Source organism: Cricetulus griseus, chromosome 2 (genome assembly GCF_003668045.3).
Source record: "Cricetulus griseus strain 17A/GY chromosome 2, alternate assembly CriGri-PICRH-1.0, whole genome shotgun sequence".
Taxonomy (NCBI): Eukaryota; Metazoa; Chordata; class Mammalia; order Rodentia; family Cricetidae; genus Cricetulus; species Cricetulus griseus.
The window spans coordinates 152,612,740-152,637,568 of NC_048595.1; the positions used below are offsets into that span (position 1 = coordinate 152,612,740).

The 24,829-nt window shown below is 37.5% G+C and overlaps 1 long non-coding RNA gene across 2 annotated transcripts; it reads left to right on the top strand.

Moving 5' to 3' along the window:
• The first annotated feature begins 430 nt into the window (after nt 1-430).
• On the top strand, nt 431-5,660 carry LOC103163357. 2 transcript variants are annotated; one of them, XR_003481930.2, is made up of 3 exons: nt 431-646; nt 3,240-3,401; nt 4,363-5,660. It is a non-coding gene; the product is annotated as an uncharacterized LOC103163357 (long non-coding RNA). The 2 variants fall into 2 exon arrangements; XR_003481929.2 differs by having other exon boundaries at nt 4,382-5,660.
• The last annotated feature ends 19,169 nt before the right edge of the window (nt 5,661-24,829 follow it).

The following is a 24,829-nucleotide window of genomic DNA, read 5'->3' on the forward strand; positions in this document are numbered from 1 at the left end:
CTATTTATGATTAAATCTACTTCTCAAGAATTGGGTTATACACTATCTGTAAACTTAATTACAAATAGTTCTGTACTGCTTGTTCCAGGAAACAGCAACCATGACTTTGTTTTAAAAAGGTTATTGTGACTACCTTGTTATGATTATCTTGTTATGACCACCTTGCAAACATGTCCTCATTTTAGGAGGTTGTTATGACCAAATTGTTATGCTTATGTTCTGCTTCTGTAACCTCACCTATTTGCCAAATTCCCCATTTGGAAACCCTCTACTCCTGAACTATAAAAAAACCCTTATCTTGCTCATATCCAATGCTGATCTTTGAATCTTACCAGGTAATGAATAAAAAAAAATGCTTGCTTTAATTAATTGCTTGCTCTAATTAATTTGGCTATGCTTTGGATTAGTGGTCTTTCTTTTCACATTTGTAGAATTAATGTTTGGAAGCCCCAGTGAGATAAAGGCCCCAACCTTCAATCAAAAACTGAACCCTTGGCACTCTAGGATTGAAGATCTGCTCCATAGGGGGAATACACCTTGGAGATATTCCAAAACCCTGGGGCACAGCTCCAGTTCTACAGAATGTCCAAGCAAAGGGATGCATCAAAGGAGAGCAGGAAGCACCCATTTAAGGAGGCATCCTCTGGTAAATAATAGATAATCTCTGTGACATCTGTTTCTGTGAGATCCTGATCTGGGGACATGGGGACAGTAGTGCCTGATGAAATCCAACATTCCCTCTTCCAAGGCAATAAGAAAGAGATCACCATAGCCCATCTAGTTACTTGAAAGTAGGGCCAGAGCCTCTAGTTCTTTTTCTGAGTGAACTTGCATCCATGAAGATGCCCTGCTGAGACTGAGAACAGAGATGGAAATTGGATAGGCCCACCCCAACTGAATCAGGGAAGCCCAATACTTAGGAAGCTCCTGGGTTTGCAATGCCTGGGTTGTGCAGTTGGTGGTTGAGACAAAGGTTCTTATTTGTTAAAAACCTCCTTTGGTTGAACTGGTGGATCTCTGAATGACCCAATTGTTATTTTCGTTGTCTGTATCATTACTTTTGCTCTGTGACTTGTCTTGTGTTTTGCTTGTCTTTGTGTGTTCCAACTTAGGCAAATGAAATAGACAAAGGACATGGGCAATATGACTAGTAAGCTGGACAGTACTCTGTCTGTGTTTTCTGTATTGGTTTCTTTTTTGTTGTCTCCATTCTTTGTATGTGTTTCTGTGCTCCATTAATCTTTCCCTGTTACAGGAAGACATGGGAGTTGGACCAAGCTCTAGGTGCCACCACTTCCACACCACCAGGCTAGAGTAATGAGGGAACACATCACCCTCTAGCATGTCACCTGGGGCAGCTTTGTGCACTCCCCAACCCAGGCCCAAATCTGCCCCTGCCACTTCTATGGCTACTTTATTATCCAGAGCTAAATATTCCTTATCTTTAAGAAAGGTCACTGGATTCAGTTTAGCAGGAATTCAAATATCTTTAAGTATGGCTAGTGTTAAAATATTGTTTTACACTGTTCTACTGATTTGAAAAGCCAGCTCTGGAATTGGAAAGTTTCTGTCCTCTGTCAGGCAATCTACCTGACTTAATGGTAGGAAAAAAAAAGAAAGAGGCAGAGCTGAAAAAAAAAAATAAACCCAAACCAAAACAAACCAAAACAAAAACCAAATTGAACTATTGGTTTCATTTAACTGCTTAAAACTTTACTAGGATATAAACTTTATCTCAAGATATATATGACTATTATATGAACTTTTTGCATCTCAGTACTTACAAGTTTATTGTATATAGTTGAAAATCTATGGAGTCGGTTAACAAAAGTTGACTTAAAATTTATAACACAGGGTTAATAATTAGAAATTTTATGTAGGTAATCTTACCATTTAGGCTGTAAAATTGAGCATATTGATGGCACCACCAGCCGAATGAAAACTAAGATCCAATTAATTAAGTCTACAGTTCTAGAAATATCTCTGAATGTACTAACCTTGCTTTTTAACTCCTGTAGTTCCGTTTCTGACTAGCTATTCTTGTTAACTGAGATATGTCAACCCAAGATGTAATTATTTTATGCCTAGCAACACAACTTGAGAAAGGCTCAAGGCTACACTGGAATCCCAAATACTCAGTATAATTGTGACTAAAGTTAGGGTCACAATTATAAACATCAAACACTAAACACCAGAAACTGTGATCTACCTATCTTGTGATGCAGCAAGACAATGACCTGAGCAATCTGACAGAAGCCTAGAAAGTGTCTCTCCTTACCTATCATCTATTCAAGCTAATAGAGACTAACTTAGCAAGTATGTCTAGCTTCTTTTTGCTTATTTTGTTAAGCTTTAGTTATTTTGATAAACTGGGTTATAGAAGAAACTATGGTATTCTACAATGGTACACTATGAAAGGACCTGAAAAATAAAGTTGCCAGTCTCCCTCTGAACTGTATTTATGATTTATACTAAAAGAGCTTCACTTCAGTTGGGCGTTGGTGGCTCACGCCTTTAATCCTAGCACTCGGGAGGCAGAGGCAGGCGGATCTCTGTGAGTTTGATGCCAGCCTGGTCTCCAAAGCGAGTGCCAGGATAGGCTCCAAAGCTACACAGAGAAACCCTGTCTCAAAATATCAAACAAAGAAAAAAGAAAAATGAAAGAGCTTCAATTCAAGAATTGTATTTTTTTTTTAAGAATTTAAGTTTAGGGGGATAAAACTGTAGAATCCTAATTTTATAAAATCTACTAACTTGTGGTAAACTGTCAAAGAAAAATCAACATGCAAATTAATAGTCACCTTATAAATGATCAAATTCTTTACAAATACAATTCATTTACAGGGACAAGCTTTATTTAACCTCCTATATATGTTTTCAAAGTTAAACCTAAGCATATAATTAAAAACAAGTTTAGTTAATTTAAAATCAGGTTTACTTAATAGATGGCATTCAAAACTTTTCAGTGATCTGGTGAGTATGACATTTAAAATGTTTAATGAGAAGGAGCTTAACATGATAGAAATGCCAGCTTTTAGTGGCAAGTCTCAGGTCTCCAAAGACGACAATGGGGCACACTGACAAAGCATCCTGGAATGTGGTATCAATAACCACTGGACAACCTGCCTCATGCTGTGCCTGTTGCCAATGTCCTGCACAAACTGTGGAAACTGTTGTGTGGACTGCTCTACTCTGCCTCATCAAGGTGACATCAGTTTCTCCATGTTCCTTCTCCACAGGAAAATCTCTCAGACCTTCTGGTCTGTCAGTCTAAGGCTTATGCTGTTCTAGGCAACTGCTGAAGAGTTAATGCTGTCCTATGTGACAGCAGAAGACCTATGGCAACTGCCCCAACAAAGTAATTGAGACCACAAGAGCCTAGGATAATCACCCAAGCAGTGGTAAGTCTCTGTCATTTGAACTGATTATACTTCCTGCCACAATTTATCCCTCTCAGATCTCTGATGATGTTGACTGGCTAAATGTATGCTTTAACAGCAGCAAGCTAATCAGCTCCTTCCCCAGGGCTGCAGCTGCCTTGTTAGTTCATTTAAATCACGACTGAGGCCTTACTTTTCTGGAGTTGCTAGTACTCCTGCTGAGAAAGGCAGACACAGACAGTTTACCTTACTGGCAGACTTCATTCTGATAAAGATAAACTAACAAAACCCACAGAATTAAGCATTTACTATTGATTTGTTTAAAGGAAGCTTGCTTTACAATAACTGTTCTCAGGAATCAACCATGAAGATTGGGCAAAAAACTGTTAAGGTTTATATAAATTATAAAAAATCTAAACATAATTTAAGTTATAAACATCTGAAGGTATAAAAGCCTAAATGAGTTATTTCTTTCCCCATATGCTATCATTATATTAAGATTTCAAAAATTCAAAGTCTTAACGTTAATCAATGAAGTTCTAATAAGCCAGTGAAGCACTGACTACCATTATCAGTCATAAGCTCACAATTTTAAATTTCCTCTGGTTGTGTTCTAAGTTTAGACTTAAAAATACTTTTCATCATGCTAAAAAAAAAATCTATGTCAAATCTATATAGCTAGTCCTCTGGACAGAAAAAAATGTTCATGCTTTTTAACCCAAACCTGTAGCTCATGCTCTGACTTAAAGGTATGAGTCTACTCCAGATGTTGTGCTTTTTCTACAATATTTCAGAACATTACAAACAATGGTAATGTAAGCTCCAGTGAATCAAGAAAGTCATAAGACTCTCAGGGGTCAAATAGACTCTCAATAAGTACTCCCACCAATTCATAGCCTAAGCTTCCCTGCATATTGTCTACTCCTGAGGGGAAGCTCCAAATATAAAAGTTTCCTTTAAGTTCTTTAACTTCTGTCCCCAGTCTTTATCTGTCTTTGCAGAGTTCAATCAGCTGGTACACACTCTCAAGAAATCAGCTGTGGACTACAAACTGCTCCAAAGGTGATCTACACTACACCAGTTTCATGTTGTCCTTCAAAACCAGAAAGCTCTGGACTTGCTGATAACTGATGTAAACCAGTCAATTCAGTGTGATTTCTCCCTGTATCTTCAGCTAGGTCATCAAACCAAATGCTTCTGATGAATGCCCCAATGCCCTAGTCTCTCTCAGCTTCTGATGAACAGTTCAGCCTTTGTGGACCCTGGCAACCACATTGTATTTCAGCAGAGAAGCAGTTACAGAAGAGAATACATTGGCCTTTATCCTCAACTGAAGGCTGGATATTAGATCAAACAGAAACTCTGTGGCAGAGGGGACAGATGGCTACCTATATTTATTGGCATACCAAGATTATATGTCCTGTGGTGTTTTGAATAGGAATGGCCCCCACAGACTCATGTGTTTGAATGCTTGGCCCACAGGGAGTGGCACTATTAGGAAATGTGGTCTTGTTGGAGGAAGTGTGTCCCTGAAGGCAGGCTCTGAGGTCTTATATGCTCAAGTTATGCCCAGTGTGGCACACAGCTTCCTTCTACTGCATGGGGATCATGGTGTAGAACTCTCAGCTTCTTCTCTAGCACCATGTCTGTCTTCATGCTTCCATGCTTCTTGCCATGATGATAATGGACTAAATCTCTGAAATTATAAGCCAGCTCAAATTCAATGTTTTCCTTTATATAAGCTTCCATAGTCATGGTGTCTCTTCACAGCAATAGAAACCCTATGACATGGCCTTATAAAAATTTGTTCTGTGTTAACCAAATAGATACATGATTGGGCCATGACTCTTTTGATCCATTAAAATTTTGTTTTCTGCTAAGAATGCTAAGATCTGATCAAGGATTTGACAGGGAACCATAAGACAAGGAGGTAATGATAAGCCTATTAAAATAAAATCAAACTAGATTCATCCCTGTTTATGATTAAATCTGTTTCTCAAGGATTGGGCTATACCCTGTTTGTAAGCTTCACTATAAATGGTTCTGTACTGCCTGTTCTAGGAAATGGTAATCATGTCTTTGTTTTAAAAAGCTGTTATGACTATCTCATTATGATCAACTTGTTATGACCACCTTGCAAACATGTCTTTGTTTCAGGAAGTGGTTATGACTAACTTGCTATGCTTATGTTCTGCTTCTGTAACTCTACCTATTTGGCTTGCAACTCTCCTATTTGGAAACCCTTACTCCGGAACCATAAAAATTCTTATTTTAACCATATCCAATGCTGATTTTTTGAACCCCACCTTTAGGGAGAGACAGCCTATGTATACGAATTTAAAAAGCTAGCTTTAATTAATTGCATGCCTTAATTAATTTGCCATGATTTGGGTTAGTGGTCTTTCTCCTTGATTGTGTGGCATTAACACTATGAACTTCTGAAATTTGCTGGAAACATTTTCTCTCAGCTAAATATACAGAAGAAAAATATAATTCTATGGAAGTTGTTACTAAAGCATTAGCTTTGATTTATATCTTAATTATTCATTTATTCATTCCCTCCATTTTTTAGTTCATTTTAATAATTTATATGGTAATGTGGACTCCAGAATCAAAGAACAATCTGTTTGAGGCTCAAATCTACTGTTTGCCAGATGTCTGACCTTGGGAAATTTACTCAACTTCATTAAGCCTAAATTATTTTGGTTTGTAAATTAGACTATGATGTAACTCACAATTTGTCATGATAACTAAATCTCAAATAATAGTATTATTTATGATTTCTAGTTTATACTTTTTAAATAGTTCAATTTGAAATCAAAATCATGAACTCAATGAGCATTTATTGATCATATACTGTATAGCATGAATTTTGTAAGCTGCCCCAAGGAGTCAGACACAGTCTGAGGCCACAAGTACATGATGACCAACATGTCCACAACAAAGTGTAGCTTCAAGTTATGGCAATATGAGGTATTAAAAATATAATAAACTCTGGTAATCATATACTAAAAATTTCATAATTTACAGAAGAGTTAGATAAATCTGTAAGGCTAAGTGAATGTTAACATAAATCAAGAGACCCTTGTAACCTTGGTAACCAAGTCTTTGGGCTTGAGGGCCATTTTTGGGTACGAGGTGAGGCACCAGCACTGTTAGGAATCCTTGGCTATCTTCTCAATGAAAATGGAAGCTAAGATTTATTTGGCTATTACAGTAGGGATGTGAAGGATTATGTTGGCCTTAGTGTGGAGATGAGATGTGAAGGGCTGAACTGGCTCACATAACTAAGATCTGAATAGAAGTTAGGGTCAGTTTGATCTTGATGAAAAACTGTAATCAAAACATAAAAAAGAACAATACCACATAGAAAGAAAAAACCTTCCTCTAAATATTTCATTTTTATAATTTTTTAGCACAGAAAAAAAGTTGAAGGAATTTTATGTAGACTAAAATTTTACTGTTGCTAATGTTTTCTTATATTTGTTTTAAAATATGTTCTTATTTATTAATTTATCTTATTTTCAGATTGTTTTAGGTTGAGTTGCAGGTATTAATACTCTTTATATCTGAATGCTTCAGAGTACATTATATATATATATATATATATATATATATGTATCTCATAAAGAACATACACTGTGTTTAATTTTGTACATGTTTTGTATATGCATTATAAATGAAAAGATCTATGGTTTCTTTTTAAATTAAAACTTACATTCAGTGAAATTAACAAATTCTAACTACATTATTTGATATACTTTGACAATTGTATCCAGTTATGTAATAATCAGGGTTTTTTCCTTCACACCTTTCTTGGCCAGTTCCCCACATTCAAGCCCACTCCTAATAGGCTCTTTGCATATAAATTGATGTTTCTTTTAGGTAAATCTCTAGTGGGTAAAAGAGCTGAGTCACTGGGTGGGTGCTCATTTAATTTTATATAGAAACTTCTGGGCATTTCCCTGGAGTACTTTCTTCCAAGTGTGCATATAGATGGCATATTTCAGGATAAAACACATCTAGCCGAAGAACCAGAAACATTTGGAAGATTGCAAGAAGCAGCTGAATTTGTAAATAAACTTCTGAGTGACTTAGATCACTAAAAAGTGTGCATGGGTGTATGGCCTGATACCTGTAAATCCAGTATCCAGCAGGCAGAGGCCAGTGGTAATCCACATATGATTGAGTACATATTATGTTTGTCTTTTTGTGATTGGGTAACCTCATTCAGAATGGTTTCTTCAAGTTCCATATATTTTCCTGCAAATCTCAAGATTCCATTGTTTTTTTCTGCTGAGTAAATATTGTGTAAATATACCACAATTTCTCTATCCATTCTTCAGTTGAGGGGCATCTAGGCTGCTTCCAGTTCCTGGCTATTACAAATAGTGCTGCTATGAACATTGTTGAACAGATGTCTTTGTTGTATGAATGTGCTTCTTTTGGGTATATGCATAGGAGTGAAATTGCTGGATCTTGTGGTAGACTGATTCCCATTTTCTTGAGGAATCGCCATACTAATTTCCAAAATGGCTGTACAAGTTGGCACTCCCACTAGCAGTGGAGGAGTGTTCCCTTTTCTCAACATCCTCTTCAACATGAACTGTCACTGTTGTTTTTTATTTTAGCCATTCTGACAGGAGTAAGATGATATCTCAGAGTTGTTTTGATTTGCATTTCCCTGATGACTAAGGATGTTGAACACTTTCTTATGTGTCTTTCAGACATTTTAGATTTTTCTATTGAGTATTGTCTATTTAGTTCTATACTCCACTTTTTAATTGGGTTGTTTGGTGTTTTGGAGACTAGCTTCTTAGTTCTTTGTATATTTTGGAGATCAGCCCTCTGTCAGATGTGGGGTTGGTGAATATCTTTTCCCAGTCTGTGGGCTGCCGTTTTGTTTTGCTGACTGTGTCCTTTGCTTACAGAAGCTTCAAAGTTTCAGGAGGTCCCATTTATTAATTGTTGATCTCAGTGTCTGTGCTACTGGTGTTATGTTCAGTAATCCGTCTCCTGTACCAATTAATTAAAGGGTATTTCCCACTTTGTCTTCTAATAGAATTCACTTTGTCTTCTAATAGGATTCAGTGTGGCTGGGTTTATGTTGATGTCTCTGATCTACTTTGACTTAAGTTTTGTACAGGGCAATAGGCATGGATGTACCTCCAGTGTTCTACATGCCAGCATCCAGTTATGCCAGCACCATTTGTTCAAGATGCTTTCTTTTTCCATTGTATAACTTTAGCTTCTTTGTCAAACATCAGGTGTTTATTGGTGTGTGGGTTAATATCAGGGTTTTCAATTCGATTCCATTGATCTATCTGTATATTTTTGTGCCAATATCAAGTTGTTTTCAGGACTACGGCTCCATAATAGAGCTTGAAGTCAGGGATGGTGATGCCTCCAGAAGTTCCTTTACTGTACAGGGTTATTTTGGCTATCCTGTTTTTTTTTTTTTTCATATAAAGTTGAGTATTGTTCTTTCAAGGTCTGTGAAGAACTGTGTTTGGACTTTGATGGGGATTGCATTGAATCTGTAGATTGCTTTTGGCAAGATTTCCATTTTTACTACATTGATCCTATTTATCCAAGAGCATGGAATATCTTTCCATTTTCTGGTATCTTCTTAATTTCTTTCTTTAAAGTCTCAAAGTTCTTATTGTACACGTCTTTCACTTTTTTGTTTAGTGTTACCCCATGATATTTTATGTTGTTTGTGGCAATTGTAAAGGGTAATGTTTCTCTGATTTCCTTCTCATTGCATTTATCATCTGTATATAGTAGGGCTACTGATTTTTTTGAGTTAATTTTGTATCCTGCTACCTTGCTGAAGGTGTTTATCAGCTATAGGAGTTCCCTGGTAGAATTTTTCGGGTCACTAATGTTTACTATCATATCATCTGCAAATAGTGAAAGTTTGAATTCTTCCTTTCCTATTTGTATCCACTTGATCTCCTTTTCTTGTCTTATTGCTCTAGCTACAACTTCAAGTACAATATTGAAGAGGTATGGAGAGATTGGACAGCCTTGTCTTGTTGTTGCTTTTAGAGGAAATGCTTTGAGTTTCTCTCCATTTAGTTTGATGTTGGCTATTGGTTTGGTGTATATTGCGTTTATCATGTTTAGATATGTTCCTGTTATTCCTGTTCTCTCCAAGATCTTTATCATCAAGGGATGTTGGATTTTGTCAAAGGATTTTTCAGTGTCTAGTGAGATGATCATGTGGTTTTTCTTTTTCAGTCTGTTTATATGGCGGATTACATTGATGGATTTTCGTATGCTGAACCATCCTTGCATCCCTGAGATGAAGCCTACTTGATCATGGTGGATGATTTTTCTGATATGATATTGGATCAGATTTGCCAATATTTTATTGAGTATTTTAGCATCGATATTCATGAGGGATATTGGTCTATAGTTCTCTTTCTTAGTCATATCTTTGTGTGTTTTGGATATCAAAGTGATTGTAGCCTGGTAGAAAGAGTTTGGCAATGTCTCATCTTCTTTTATTTTCTGGAACAGTTTGAGGAATACTGGTATTAGCTCTTGTTTGAACTTCTGGTAGAATTCTGCAGTGAAGCCATCTGGCCCTGAGCTTTTTTTGGTTGGTGGTCTTTTGATGACTGCTTCTATTTCATTAGGGGTTATAGTACGATTTAAACTGCTTATCTGTTCTTGATTTAATTTTGGTAAGTGATATCTATCCAGAAAATTGTTTATTCCCTTTAGATTTTCGAATTTTGTGAAGTACTGGTTTTCAAAGTATTACCCTATTATTCTCTGAATTTCCTCGGTGTCTATTGTTATATCCCCCTTTTCATTTCTGATTTTGTTAATTAGTGTGGTCTCTCTGCCTTTTGGTTAGTTTGAATAGAGCTTTTTCTATCTTGTTGATCTTCTCAAAGAACCAACTCTTTGTTTCATTGATTCTTTGTAATGTTTTCCTAGTTTTGACTTCATTGATTTCAGCCCTCAGTTTGATTATTTCCTGGCGTCTACTCCTCTACGGTGAGTTTGCCTCTTTTTGCTCTAAAGCTTTCAGTTTTTCTGTCAATTCTCTAGTGTGACTATTCTCCAGTTTCTTCATGTGGGTCCTTAGTGCTATGAACTTTCCTCTTAGCACTGCTTTCAGAGTGTCCCATAAGTTTGGGTATGTTGTGTCTACATTCTCATTAAATTCTAGGAAGTCTTTAATTTCTTTTTTTATTTCTTCCTCAACCCAGGAATCGTGCAATTGGGTGTTATTCAAATTCAATTCAATTCTTTTGTAACTGTTGAGGTTTGCTTTGCTGCCAAGTATGTGGTCAATTTTAGAGAAGGCTCCATGGGGTGCTGAGAAGAAGTTGTATTCTTTTGTGTTTGGATGGAATGTTCTATAGATATCTGTTAATCCCAATTGGGTCATAACTTCTGTTAGATCTTTGTTTCTTTGTTAAGTTTCTGTCCGGTGGTCCTGTCTAGTGGTGTAAGGGGGGGGTGTTGAAGTCTCCTACTATAAGTGTGTGGGGTTTTATGTGTGCTTTGAGCATTAGTAATGTTTCTTTTATAAATGTGGGTGCCTACATATTTGGGACATAGATGTTCAAGATTGAGACTTCATCTTGGTGGACTTTTCCTGTGATGAGTATGAAATGCCCTTCTTCATATCTTTTGATTGGTTTTAGTTTGAAGTCGAATTTGCTAGATATTAGTATTGCTACACCAGCTTGTTTCTTGGGTCCATTTGATTGGAAAATCTTTTCCTAACCCTTTACTCTTAGTTAACGCCTGTCTTTGAAGTTGAAGTGTGTTTCTTGTAAACAGCAGAAGGATGAATTCTGTCTTCATATCCATTCTGTTAGCTTGTATCTTTTTTTAGGCAAGTTAATAACATTGACATTGAGTGATATTAATGTCCATTGCTTATTGGTTCTTGTTTATTTTGAATTTATTGTTGGTGGTGTTATTGTGTGTGGATTTCGCCCTCCTGTTTCTTTTTGTGTTTGTTGGATTATCTATTGCCTATGTTTTTGTGAATGTAGTTATCTTTATTAGATTGGAGTTTTCCTTCTAGAACTTTCTGTAAGGCTGGATTTGTGGATATGTATTATTTAAATTTGTTTTTGTCATGGAATATCTTGTTTTCTACATCTATAGTGATTTAAAGCTTTGCTAGGTATAGTAGTCTGGGTTGGCATCCATGTTCCCTTAGTGTTTGTAGGACATCTATCCAGGACCTTCTGGCTTTCAAAGTTTCCATTGAGAAGTTGGATGTAATTTGGATAGGTCTGCCTTTATATATTACTTGGCCTGTATCCTTTGCTGCTCTTAATATTTTCTCTTTGTTCTGTAAGTTTGGTGTTTTGATTATTATGTGGCAAGAGGACTTCTTTTTTGGTCCAGTCTATTTGGTGTTCTATAAGCTTTTTGTACTTTCATAGGCATATCCTTCTGTAGGTTGGGGAAGTTTTCTTCTATGATTTTGTTGAATATGTTTTCTGTACCTTTGAGCTGTATTTCTTCACCTTCTTCTATACCTATTATTCTTAGGTTTGGCCTTTTCATGGTGTCTCATATTTCCTGGATATTTTGTGTTTGGGAGTTGTTGGACTTGAAATTTTCTTCGGTCGATGACTCTATATCCTCTAGCGAGTCTTCCACAACTGAGATTCTCTCTTCCATCTTTTGTATTCTATTGGTTATACTCATGTCCTTAGTTCCTGATCACTTATTCAGCCTTTCTATTTGCAACATCCCCTCATTCTGTGTTTTCTTTATTGTTTCTATTTCAGCTTTTATGCCTTGAAGTGTTTTGAGTCCTTCCTTCACTTGTTTGGCTGTTTTTTCCTTGTCTGTCTTTAGATTCTTTAAGACAATTACTTATTTCTTGAAATGTTTTGCTTGTTTTTTCTTCTATTTATTAAAGAGATATTCTTGTTTCCTCTTTAAGGTTCTTGAACATCTTCATAAAGTAGATTTTTAGGTCTGTCTGTTTTTCTTCCTCTGTGTTTTGCTTTTCAGATCTTGTTGGTGTGGTGTCCCTAGATTCTGGTGGTGTCATGTTGGTCTTTCTGTTGTTGAGTGTGTTCTTATTCTGTCTTCTTCCAATCTCTTCTTCCAGTCAGTGCAGTTGGGGTCTCTCTATCTTCTCTTGTCACCTCAGGAGAGGTTGGGGTGGTAGAGGGGCTAAAAATTGAATTTTTAAAACAATTCTTGTATTAATTGTTTTTTGAGGCAGGGCATCACTATATATCCCATGCTTGATCATTTTGCCTTGAGCTACAATAATCCTCCTGCCTCTACTTCACAAGTTCTAGACTTGCAGGCATGACTATATCACCATTTCTAGCACTCCGCTCATGCACTAAGAAAAGAATGTGTTGGGCCAGTGAGTTGGCTCAGCAGGTAAAGATACTGGCCACCAGCAGTGAAAATCTGAGTTACAAATTTAGGACTTACATGGTAGTGATGTTCAATGAATTCAAAGAACTTATTGGGAATAAAGTTGTTAAGATACAGTGAAGGTAAACTTACATACATTTGATTATGAAATTCTCACACTTAGGGAAGCAGGACACTAGCAGAATTCACTGCAATTCATTCACTGCAAAACTGTTTTCCTACTCAATGGAGGCAATTGTGCGTAAGCCAAACAGACCTTTCTAAATATTGAAGGTAATTTTTGCTACCAACCCCCAACAACAACAGATAACTCTGTAACTATTCATAAGACCAACAATATGACTTTATATGTCGGGAGAGAATTAGATTTTAAAAAATCTATTTATTATTAGTAATTTTATTTGAGTTCTTCCTTAGACTTATGTTAGCTCACCAGGAACAAATCAAGCTAGGCTGGACATCCTGATTTAAACCAATCTTCACATATTAAGATGTAGCAATTGTATATACTTATGAGGTACAGTGTGCTATTTTAACATATGAAAACAATACATGCTGATCAAATCATGGTATTCATGGACTATGTTAAGGTATAATTTTAGTCTGTTGGAAAGGTATTTTTGGATTAAAACTATTATTATCCTGAATGAAGCTAAATTTATTGATGTTTTATAAACTGAATGAACTGATAAATCTGTTTGTGTGCCTGAGCATGAGTATGAAGATCAGAGAACACACTTTTGGAATATTGTTGCTTAGGTGCTGCACCATCCACTTTAAGTTTTGAGGCAGAATTTCTCAATAGTTTGAGCTCTCAGAGTAGGCAAGAGTGTTTGGTCACTGAGCCCCAGCAATCAACCTCTCATGTAAGAAATCTGTGCCAACCCTGCAGGCTTTTTCACAGGGATTTTAGCTCCAGTGGAACCAGAGGTAAGAGAAGGGAGCCAGGAACAGGAGTAAACCTTGGCAGAATTGCTCAGTGACTCAGTGACTCAGACAAGAAAGGAGGATGGAGAGAGAGTTAAGAAGTCAGCCTGGACTATGTGATGAGATGTCTTCTCAAAGAAACAAAACAAACAAACAAACAAATGAACAATTGCCCTGTTTTTTCCTAGGCATATGGTCACAATGAGAACCAAGACAAATATTGAGTATGGAACTATGGAGCAGCTGTGGGACCACATAGACTCCCCAATCCAAGGAAGCTTATGTCCTGGGTGGGGCTGCTTGAGAAGTGGCCCTGGTGGGCACCAATTTCAGTAGTACACAATTATATCAATGTTAAAGTTAGGGGATAGTCACATTAATAACGATAAACCTAAGTCTCTAGAGATAGTGTGCTTCAATGTTTTTGCTTAAAAACAAAGCAAAAACCTAACAAAGTATAGTATTTTTTATAATTTTAATTAATTCATTGAGGATTTCATACAATGTATTTCAATCATATTCACCCTCCCGTCAACTCCTATGTAATCTATCCCCTTCCCTACTTAACCAAACTGTGTCTGATTTTTCGTTGTGCTGCCCAAATAACCTTAATCCTCACTGGCTTGCTTTCACATTGCAGGAAAATGCTATCATTCTGTCATAGGAAAAAGTAATCATTAGTCTTTCCCAGCTGTGAACTCCAAGAGCTGTTAGGACACCAGGCCCAGCAAAACATACCTGCCGGTGTAACAGTGGTACAAATGTCATGGAAGTAACCAACTACTTTCTGATTAGATTTTAGGCCACTCTACAAGATGAAACCTATGCCTTCTGCTATTATCAGGGCCAAGAACCTATTACTGAGAGAAGCTACCACTCTCACTGTGCTAAATGGCCCCAGTGTTAAACTGACTCCTATAGTGACTTAATGTATCTATAGATTAATGCAGTTCTCAGACCTCATTGCAGAAGCTTTTTTTCTGTAGCAGATGTCTATTATCTCAGAGACCCACAGCTGGTCAATGTGCAGAGAATAAGAGACTATGCACTTCCCAGGCCCAGTGGGATGTCTATATTAAACCCCCTCTCCAAGGCTCTAGGATTATTGTAAAAGAAGGGGGTGGAAACATTGGAGCAGGCAGAGGCAGTAGGTGACCACAAGGAAATCCTTTCCTGAGCACATTAGAACAGCTCACATGTGAACTTACAACAGTTGTGACAGCGTGTATAAGACCTAGAGAAGAGAGAAGGGGTACAAAGTCCTCTTCTCCATGTGGAGAAGAGTGATGGGCACAAAGTACCACTCCTCCATGAGGCATTATTGGCAAATGGGAGAGGAGAGTCAGTTTTCTTTAAGGGTGGAAGCCCTGGTTTGTCCATCACACTTCAGTATAAGGTCACACATCCAAAAGCATGGTACTTTAAAAAAGAATTCATTTAACACTCTCTCTCTCTCTCTCTCTCTCTCTCTCTCTCTCTCTCTCTCTCTCTCTCTCACACACACACACACACACACACACACACACACACAACACACTCCTTGATCTCCAGTTTCAGAAAATAGAACTTGAATAATATAGAATATTTATAGAGAATACTCCTAATATTATGCATGCCCAAGGCATCCTCAATATACACTCAAACAAGGAAGTTAGAAGTGGTGTTGTATACTAGTAATCCCAGAATTTTGAAGATAGTTGCAAGAAGGTCAGGAGTTCAAGGTTCACCTCAGCTACTTAATGAATTCAAGGTTAGCCTGGATCACAGGAAACCCTGTCTCAAAACAAAAATGAAAGAAAAATCCTCACATCAAATTCCTGGATCTTCATTCTTATTGCTTCATTTATTTCCACTCTTTTTGGGAATGGACCACTTTGACTTGCAATTCATAGAATTTCTTTGATTCTACCAGTTTGTTTCTGGCAGTACCTTAATCCCACCCTTCCTGTTTCAGTCTTAATGCAGGCCCTTGACTGACCCTCTGCTGCTGTCTGTCCAGGTATAAAGGGCACAGTTCTCCCTATCACAGGTGCCTCTGTGGCTTTTCTAATTCATAAAGTTAAGTTCTATTGAAATTGATGGCACAGAGGCTTCCTAAGCCACAGACATCCTGAATCAAGACTTCCAATGAAAATGTACACTTTCATTTTATGGCTTAATTTCCTTGTTAACTAAATGTATCCTCAACACTAGTATTGGGTAAGATTGCAACAAGAGGTTGAAGGATGGGTAAGAACTCTTGTGTTCAGGCTTTCCTGTTTTCAAATGCAGGAGTGGATATGCATATTTCATAATGAATAGTTGGGAAGTGCTGAGATGATCTTACACAAGAGGGTCATCATATAAAAATCATTGTGCATTTTATATGAATGATCATCATGTCCTAGGCTTTATCTCTCTTAACAAATTTCCCAAACACCGTATCTAAAGCAAATGAACACAGGAGAATAAATGCAGTCTGTGACTTCGAACAAGTATATCATTTTGCTTCTAAAAGAGAATCAATTGATTTTTTTTTAAATTTCTCAACATTAAAGCTACTGACAATTAGTATCCATGAAAGAAAATGTGAGAACAACTTCAATACTCTCTTGGAAGTAGTCTGCCTGTTGCTGTTGACTGGAGATGGGGGTTGTCTATAACCATGCTTTTTATTGGAACATTCCGATTAATTACTCATGGAAGGATAGTGCCCTTGCTGACTCAGGCCAACAAAACAGTTACTAATTGCATGAAGTTATATAAGGGGCCTTTGGCTTGAAAGTGTCCTTGTGTAAACCTCAAGAAGCAGAAGACCCTGGAAAAGGACCTTTTCAATGAAGTTGTGACAAGTTTATCCAGCTTGGCTCTAACACCATTGTTTCCTGAATGTTCTTCCTTAGCCCCTTGTTAAGTGTTGTTAGTCTTACATTAGTTTGTCCAATGTTTAATTTGTATTAGTAATTTCCATACATCATAGTTTATTCTATCTCTGTACTTTCTCCTCTTATCCTTTCTCATATGTACCACAAGACTACTTTACAGTTTATACATTTTCTTGTTTCGGGCTTTAATATTCATGGGTTATGCACACTTCTCTTACATTTTCATCTGCTTTAGTTGTTATTAGATTCAAGGATACATACTAGGCAAATCACAAGTAACAGTGAAGGGAAGGGAAGAGCACCGAGCTGACTCCTTCCTCATATGAAAGGTTTGCAGCCAGTGTTGGGGAAGGGAAAGCAGCCTCCTGCAGTCTATACCTTTTCTTGAATCTTTCTCATTTATAATTAATTTTGGAGAGTGATCCCACTGTGTAACTCAGGTTGGTCTTGAGCCCTTAATCCTCAAGATTCACCCTTCTGAGAGCTGGATTGAGAATTCTGCAACACCACTCCTTGCAGGGTTCAGTCTTTAAATGCACACATGATGTGTGCTTTTTATACCAGATTGATGGATCACATAGAAAAATAGTAGATTGAGGATTGGAACCCTTAGACCTGGAGGGCTAGTTCAATGAAGAGCCCTTGCTGCTCTTCCAGAGGACACAGGTTCAGTTCCCAGCACTCACATGGTGGCTCACAACTGTCTATAACTCCAGTTCTGCCCTTTGGGGGCACTATATGAACACTGATCTACATGCAGGCAGAACACATACACACATTAAAGAAAACTTTTAATGGGACTTTTATATGAGAAGAAGCATTTTCAACTGTATTCCCTGGTGACCTGAGCTGTTTGAACTTCTTGCACAGTTTCATTTCCTGTTATTTTAAATCCTCTTATGCCAAAACCTTTAGCTGGTGTCACCCAGGAGATTCTCAGGTGCTTCCCCTAACATCTTGCAGGAGAACTACAATCCTATTTTTGTTAAAAATGCATTTGATCTTTATTTTTTGCAAAGATTTTTTGTAGATAGTCCAGCCCATGAATTTTAGAAAAATTCTATGTGCATTTAATGAGGAAAAAAAGAAAAAAAATCTCTTGAAATTAATTCAGGCATGTAACAGCTTGTGTGGCATGGTTAAAGCTGATGTGATCTTCGGAAGCATAGAAGGAATCACTTATTTCTTTAACTATTTAAGTAAAATTTCAATCCCTGATAGTTACTGATGGATGATTTTGGCACCTGAATGGGTCAGTGAGCTTAGCTGCAGGTGATTTTCTGTTTAGGTTAATCTAGGACCCCTTGTGCTATTTCTTCACAAGTAAAAGACAATTCTATTAGAAAACAATAATTTAAGTATTATGTTATGTTTCAGGATGTGTTTATATTTTAGTATTGACAGACAATGAAAAAGAACATACTTAGGTTGGTTTTTAAGAGCTTGTATTAAGAGCCATTTATATACTATTGAGAGTTCATGAAGTACGTCTGTGGGAATTATATTGCTAGGCCTTAAGTATCTAAAATTATGCTTGGGAAGAAACTCAAGAGAATGATATTTGATAAGTGATACAACGAAGTTATGCAAAGAATAATGAGATGAGCCAAGTGAGGCGGCAGTGAAAGGCTTACAAGGAGACTGGATATGCACTGGTAGCTGAGGCAGAGCTGGAGCACTTCATGTGGTGAGGATAAGTGGAGGCATGGGGTATTTTCTGAAATGGACAAACACTCAAAACTTGATGTTTAAAAGATGACACAAGAAGACACACATCATAGGAACAGTGCTTTTGTGATGGTGTGTTCATTCACAGGAACACTGTTTAACAAGTACTACATTTCTGCTGAGTCTCTGGAATACACTTGTAGCATGTATAACACACACACATACACACACACACACACACTGGGGGGGTGTTGGAGATCTATCTCTACTTTCACCTATTCAAGGGACTTAGTGTTTAATCTCTAATTATACAATTCTTTGACCTGGAAGCAGGAATTCTGTATTTCCAGGTAAAAGAGATGGCACACTGGAAGACAAAGCAGGGTTTAAAGAGTTCAGGAATTATAGAGACCAGTATGACTGAGATGGAATAGTAGGAATGGGACTCCAAAGGAACCAGGGTTAGATAGTAGACAACAAGGTTGAAGGACACAGTCTACAAGGGCCTGGGCGTGGTTACAGGATGGAAAGCTCATCTGAAGCACAATGAGAAATCTTTCAGTGGTTGAAAGGGTTTGATCAGAAGTTTTTAGTGTAGAGTCTGAGAGCTGGATAACAGGAGCTCCCTTTGTGGGGATGTCATTGCCATGCCTAGGGATGAACTCATGTTTTGTAATTTCTTTTCTTTCTTTCTTTCTTTCTTTCTTTCTTTCTTTCTTTCTTTCTTTCTTTCTTTTTTTTTTTTTGTTTTTCAAGACAGGGTTTCTCTGTGACTTTGGAGGTTGTCCTGGAACTAGCTCTTGTAGACCAGGCTGGTCTCGAACTCACAGAGATCCACCTGCCTCTGCCTCCCGAGTGCTGGGATTAAAGACATGCGCCACCACTGCCCGGCATGTTTTGTAATTTCTTGGTAGAGTTACTACTCACACTCGTGGTGTGTGTGTGTGTGTGTGTGTGTGTGTGTGTGTGTGTGTGTGTGTGTGTGTGCCCATGCACATGCATGTAGATGCCAGAGAAGATCCCAATGTGTCTTCTTCTGTCACACTGTCCATTTATTCCCTTGAGATGCTCACCAAATCTGAATCTTGTCATTTGGGGTAGACTAGCTGACCAATGAGTTCCTGGGATCTTCCTGTCTCCATGACCTAGTGCTGGGGTTACAGACAAACCTGGACATGAATAGCTTTTACATGGATGCTGGAGATTCAGACTCAGGTCCTCAAGCTTTTATAGCAAGCTCTCTTACTTACCCTATGATGCATCTCCATAGGCCCCTGCTGTCCACATTCTTTAGCTAGACTTGCTTATGACCAGATACATGAACATGGGAACGACAAGAGAGAATCTGTGACAATAACAATGCAAGGCTAAATTCCCCATGAGAAATATCTTTTCATATGGCTCATATTAAAACTATTATCCATTCATCAGAGGGAACCAGACATGTATAATATTAGCTGAGGAGTGTCTGATTATATTGTCTGCAAACATTCATGCATGTAGATGGATAAAGATGGCTGGATTAAAATGTGAACACAGTTTCAGGATTTTTAATAGATGAATGCACATCAAAGGAGATACTTTATTTTTTGAATGGAATATATTTTAAAATTACTTATATTGTACAAACTTTCCTTCCTATAATCACTACTAACTTAATGACTTATGCATTTAAAAGAACCATGTCAGTTCTTTCATTCACTCAAACAAACATTTACTGAATGCCCGTTAGTTATGGATAGGAATAAAGCCTTATGCTAGCCAAAGTGCAATTATTCACAAAACACAATTATTACTTATCTAATTTTAAGATTAAATAGTTCTTTCATTCTTCCACCTTTTTCTCTGCTTGCTTTTTAAGGATGTTCATTGTTCTTTATTGTCTTTGCCACTTGATGGGCAGGAAGAAAAATGAAATCAAAATCAGATCAAACAATCCTGCTACTTATGTGAAAATCTGGTAGGAAAAGACATAATATTTTGTTCTCTTCTTTGTGATTTTCGTCTTGCTTGGCCTCTGAGTGACTAAATATTTGAGGAACATTGTTACAACATCATCCTTGCCTTTATCATCTAATGATTTGGTTAAACTGAGACTTGAGTGAATTCAGATTTTCCTTTTTGGAGTTTAGTACTATTGTAATTATACTGCCTTGGGGGGTGTGTGATAGGACCAGATGCAGACCAAGAGAGCAATAAGAGAATGATCTACAAAATTAGTATAGTCTATTCATGATTCTCAAGGGAGGACACAGCACAGCACAGCACAGCATATGGGGTCAAATGTTGAAGCAGCAGGGTTTTCAGGCAAAAGTAAGGGTATACTACCCACAGGGCTTCTGTTGTGGCATCTGTGAACTGGAGAGGCAGGGAACACAGCTTAGAGCTAGATGGTTTGCATATTTTGTGAAGAGCTGTTTTGTTCACCTGGCCTTGAGCTGATTAGTGATGCTGTAGAGTGGCCTAGAGTCTCGAGTAGCGGAGGTGGTTGCAGGTGTTCTTCAAGAGAGTTCTGGAAGAACACTTTGTTCTTAGTTCTTCAATAGAGGGGTGGCCTGATTGCCAGGAAGGCCTCCAAAATGTGAGAAGACATTTTCAAATCTATATTGTGTACTTATTAAAATATTTTTTCTTTTTTATATTTTATTTGTCTGTATCTGTAGTACAGTATATGTAGTACACCCATGCTATGACATGTAAATGGATACCAGAGGACAATTTGGGGGAGTCAGTTCTTTCCTTCCACCCTTTGGATCCAGGAATTAAACTGAGGTAATCAGGTTTGGCATTAAGTGCCTCTACCCTCTGAGCCACCTTGCCAGATCCTAAACATTCTATCTTACGAGTAAGTTTCTAAAGTTGTCTATAACATTTTGAACAAAAAATTATCAAATAATTATTGATAAATGATACGGTATTGTTACTTCAAATTAATAACATTTCATGGCTTTGTATTATAATTATTATCTGGAGAACCTTTGGCTTAAGTGCATGTTTTCTGTGATCCCCAGTTTCCAAAAATTAATGTAAACAAATTTACCTTCTGAGGCTAAAGGCTAATGGTAGACCACTTCCCTGGTACGTAAAGGACCCTAGGATCAACCCTAATCAACCATAAAAAACAAACAGGAAGAGAAGTTTGCCTCTTAGTATAGAAGGTGTGTGTGTGTGTGTGTGTGTGTGTGTGTGTGTGTGTGTGTGTGTGTCTGTAAGCATGAATACATTCACAAGTGAGTATTGACATGCAGGCTAGAGGTCAACATCTGATGTCTTCCTCTATTGGTCTCCACCTCATGTTTTGACAAAGGGTTTCTCACTAAACCTGAAGCTAACCTGGATAGATTCATAGGGATCTATACTCTTGTTACAGCCTCCCCTCAAGTACCCCCAGCTTTTACATGGGTGCTGGGGATCTGAACTCAGGTACTCATACTTACACAGCAGGTGTTTTACCCACTGAGCCACCTCCTCAGCTCAGTCTAGAAGGTTTTACTTTGATGTATGACACAAATTCCCTTAGGGGAGGTTATTTACTTTGAACTAGCATTTTTTAGAGTATGTTGTAGAGGTTTTCTAGTTGTTAGGTGGTAAAAAAAAGAGATTTATTGTTCAAGTACATTTTGGAGATCCTAGGGTTTAAGTAAATGACTAACTTTAATATTAACCTTCCCACATATATGAAATATATGCTATAATCATTTGTGTATCCCATATGTCATATATATGGTGACTGTGAAAAGGAAGTTTATGGCATATGCATGCTTAATTTTTTATCCTTGGAGTCTTTTTCTTGTTTGCCTTTATTATATCCAAGACTGACATGAGACTCATGCTGAATTGTTGTTTTAAATAGAACTTTTATTCCTGTAACAGTGCTTCACAAGTAATGGCAATGCTAGAAGCATATTAGCCTAAAGAAGAAAAGAAGCTTTTAGTGATTGTAGACAACTAAAGGAGGTTTTACTCTTAAAGGCTTATAGACACATGAATATATTTGTCTCTTTAGTTTAAGAGTATAGTGTTCTTTTATTTGAGTTCTTGTTTGTTGTATCTGCTGAGACTCATTCATGGTAGATTTTTCCTGGTGTGTTTTGGTGGTTTAGAATAGGAGCTCATCTTTAGGTGGGCCTGTAAGTGGAAACCTGGCTTTAGGGTGTAGCCTCAAGAGCTGGTTTGCTTTTGCTCCCCTAGGGATATCATTAGTCTCAGTATACTTTCATATGTTTCTCAGTTGGAGCTTCCTGGAACCATAAAAACAAATGGCTTAGATTCAAGCTCCAGAGTCTAACTGCAGCACAAGCCAGGGAGGCATTGAAGCCGACTTCATTGTATGTCTGTGGATAGTAGTGTCTTGTTTCAATGCTTGGGGATGAAATGAGGGCCTCACACAAGCCCTAACACTGAGCTACAGCCATGCCCAATATGGAGAGGTTTTAAAATTCACTCATTTTTATGTATATATATATATATTTATATTTATATAAAAAGACCAATAATAGCAGTATGTTATGCATCAATAGCAGCAACAGCCTTTCCAGGTTCTGCAGTCATTTGAACAAAATTGTAGAGACATCTAGCACACTCCATTTAAAACAACAACAAAAGTAAAAAACAAAATCCCAGAAAACAGCACAGTTCTGTTAATCTTGTGGTACCTGGCACCATTTTTTTTTAATTAGCTTCTCAATCATCATCTGGAAGGAAACCATTCTGAGCAACATCATTAAAAACAGCTCTGATAAAGCACAGTCACTACTATGTATCATAAAGCAGGTCTACATATGAGTGAGTACATATCATGTTTGTCTTTTTGTGATTGGGTTACCTCACTCAGAATGGTTTCTTTGAGTTCCATCCATTTTCCTGCAAATTTCAAGAATCCATTGTTTTTTTTCTGTTGAGTAGTACTCCATTATGTAAATGTACCACATTTTCTCTATCCATTCTTTAGTTGAGGGGCATCTAGGCTGCTTCCAGTTTCTGGCTATTACACATATTGCTGCTATGAATATTGTCCTTGTTGTATGAATGTGCTTCTTTTGGGGATATGCCTAAGAGTGGAATTGCTGGATCTTGTGGTAGACTGATTCCCATTTTCTTGAGGAGTCACCATGCTGATTTCCACAGTGGCTGTATGAGTTGGCATTCCCACCAGCAGTGGAGGAGTGTTCCTCTTTCTCTGAATCCTCTCCAGCATAAACCATCATTGGTATTTTTGATTTTAGCCATTCTGACAGGATTAAGATGGTATCTCAGAGTTGTTTTGATTTGCATTTCCCTGATGGCTAAGGATGTTGAACACTTTCTTATGTGTCTTTCAGACATTTTAGATTCCTCTATTGAGAATTATCTATTTAGTTCTGTACTCCATTTTTTAATTGGATTGTTTGGTGTTTTGGAGACTAGCTGCTTGAGTTTTTTGTATATTTTGGAGATCAGCCCTCTGTCAGATGTGGGGTTGGTGAATATCTTTTCCCAGTCTGTGGGCTGTCATTTTGTCTTGCTGACTATGTCCTTTGCATTACAGAAGCTTCTCAGTTTCAGGAGGTCCCATTTATTAATTGTTGATCTCAGTGTCTGTGCTAGTCTTATTAAAATATTTTAAACTAGCTCCATATAATGTCCACTCTGCCCGTCAACTTCTAAGCAGTTTTCAACCTGTGGGGTCAAATACCAGATATCCTGCATATCAGATATTATGACTCAAAATAGTATCAAAATTATGATCATGAAGTAGCCATGAAATAGTTTATGGGTGGAGGTCACCACAACATGAGGAGCTGTATTTAAGGGTCACAGAATTGGGAAGTTTGAGAACCACTGCATAAGCCCTATCTACCACTTCTATGACTCGTTGTACCTTGTCTGATTTTTGTTCCACAAGAATCCATTTGCTCAGTGTTCATTTGGGGCCATTTCTCTACCCTGAAGCCAAAGAGAACTTTAAAATAAAATCCTTCTTTCCACACATACCCTACCTCCATTTATGCTGGAAAACTTTTGTGGTATTCCAATGCTTGCAGGATAAAACACCCACTTGGATGAGGCCCTGCATGGCTAAAGATACATTTTGCCTGTCAGTTGACACTGAGATAAAGCTGCCCAACCTGGAAAGAAGATAATGGACACAAAAGATCTTTACAGGGAGGAAAACAACAGGCTGTTCTAAAGGGAGGTGAAAGGGCCCATCCTACAGAAGCAAATAATTTATATAGATTCAGAAGCACTTGAAATTGACCAGATTATCTATGTTGATGTGTCTGAGGGAGTATTAATTATACAAGCAGTAAAGATTGCTGAGATTCCCTCCCAGACAAGCTGAGATACCACAAAGAAGCAGAGACTAGATAAACTGCTTAGCTTTGCAAGTGACCCCAATAAAACTCACTGGTTCACCAAATTGGACTTTGGCAGCATCCATGTTTCAGTCTATCATTGTTCCTTACCTGGGATGAGTAGATGTGTGATGTCTCCCCAGGTCACAAACAACATGTCCCTAATTTTGTTGGTTCATCCCATACAGCCTTTGTCCTGTTTCTTCTTTCTCTCTCTCCCTCTCTCTCCTCTATTTCTGTACATGTGTAGCATTTAAAAAATTCTTTAATT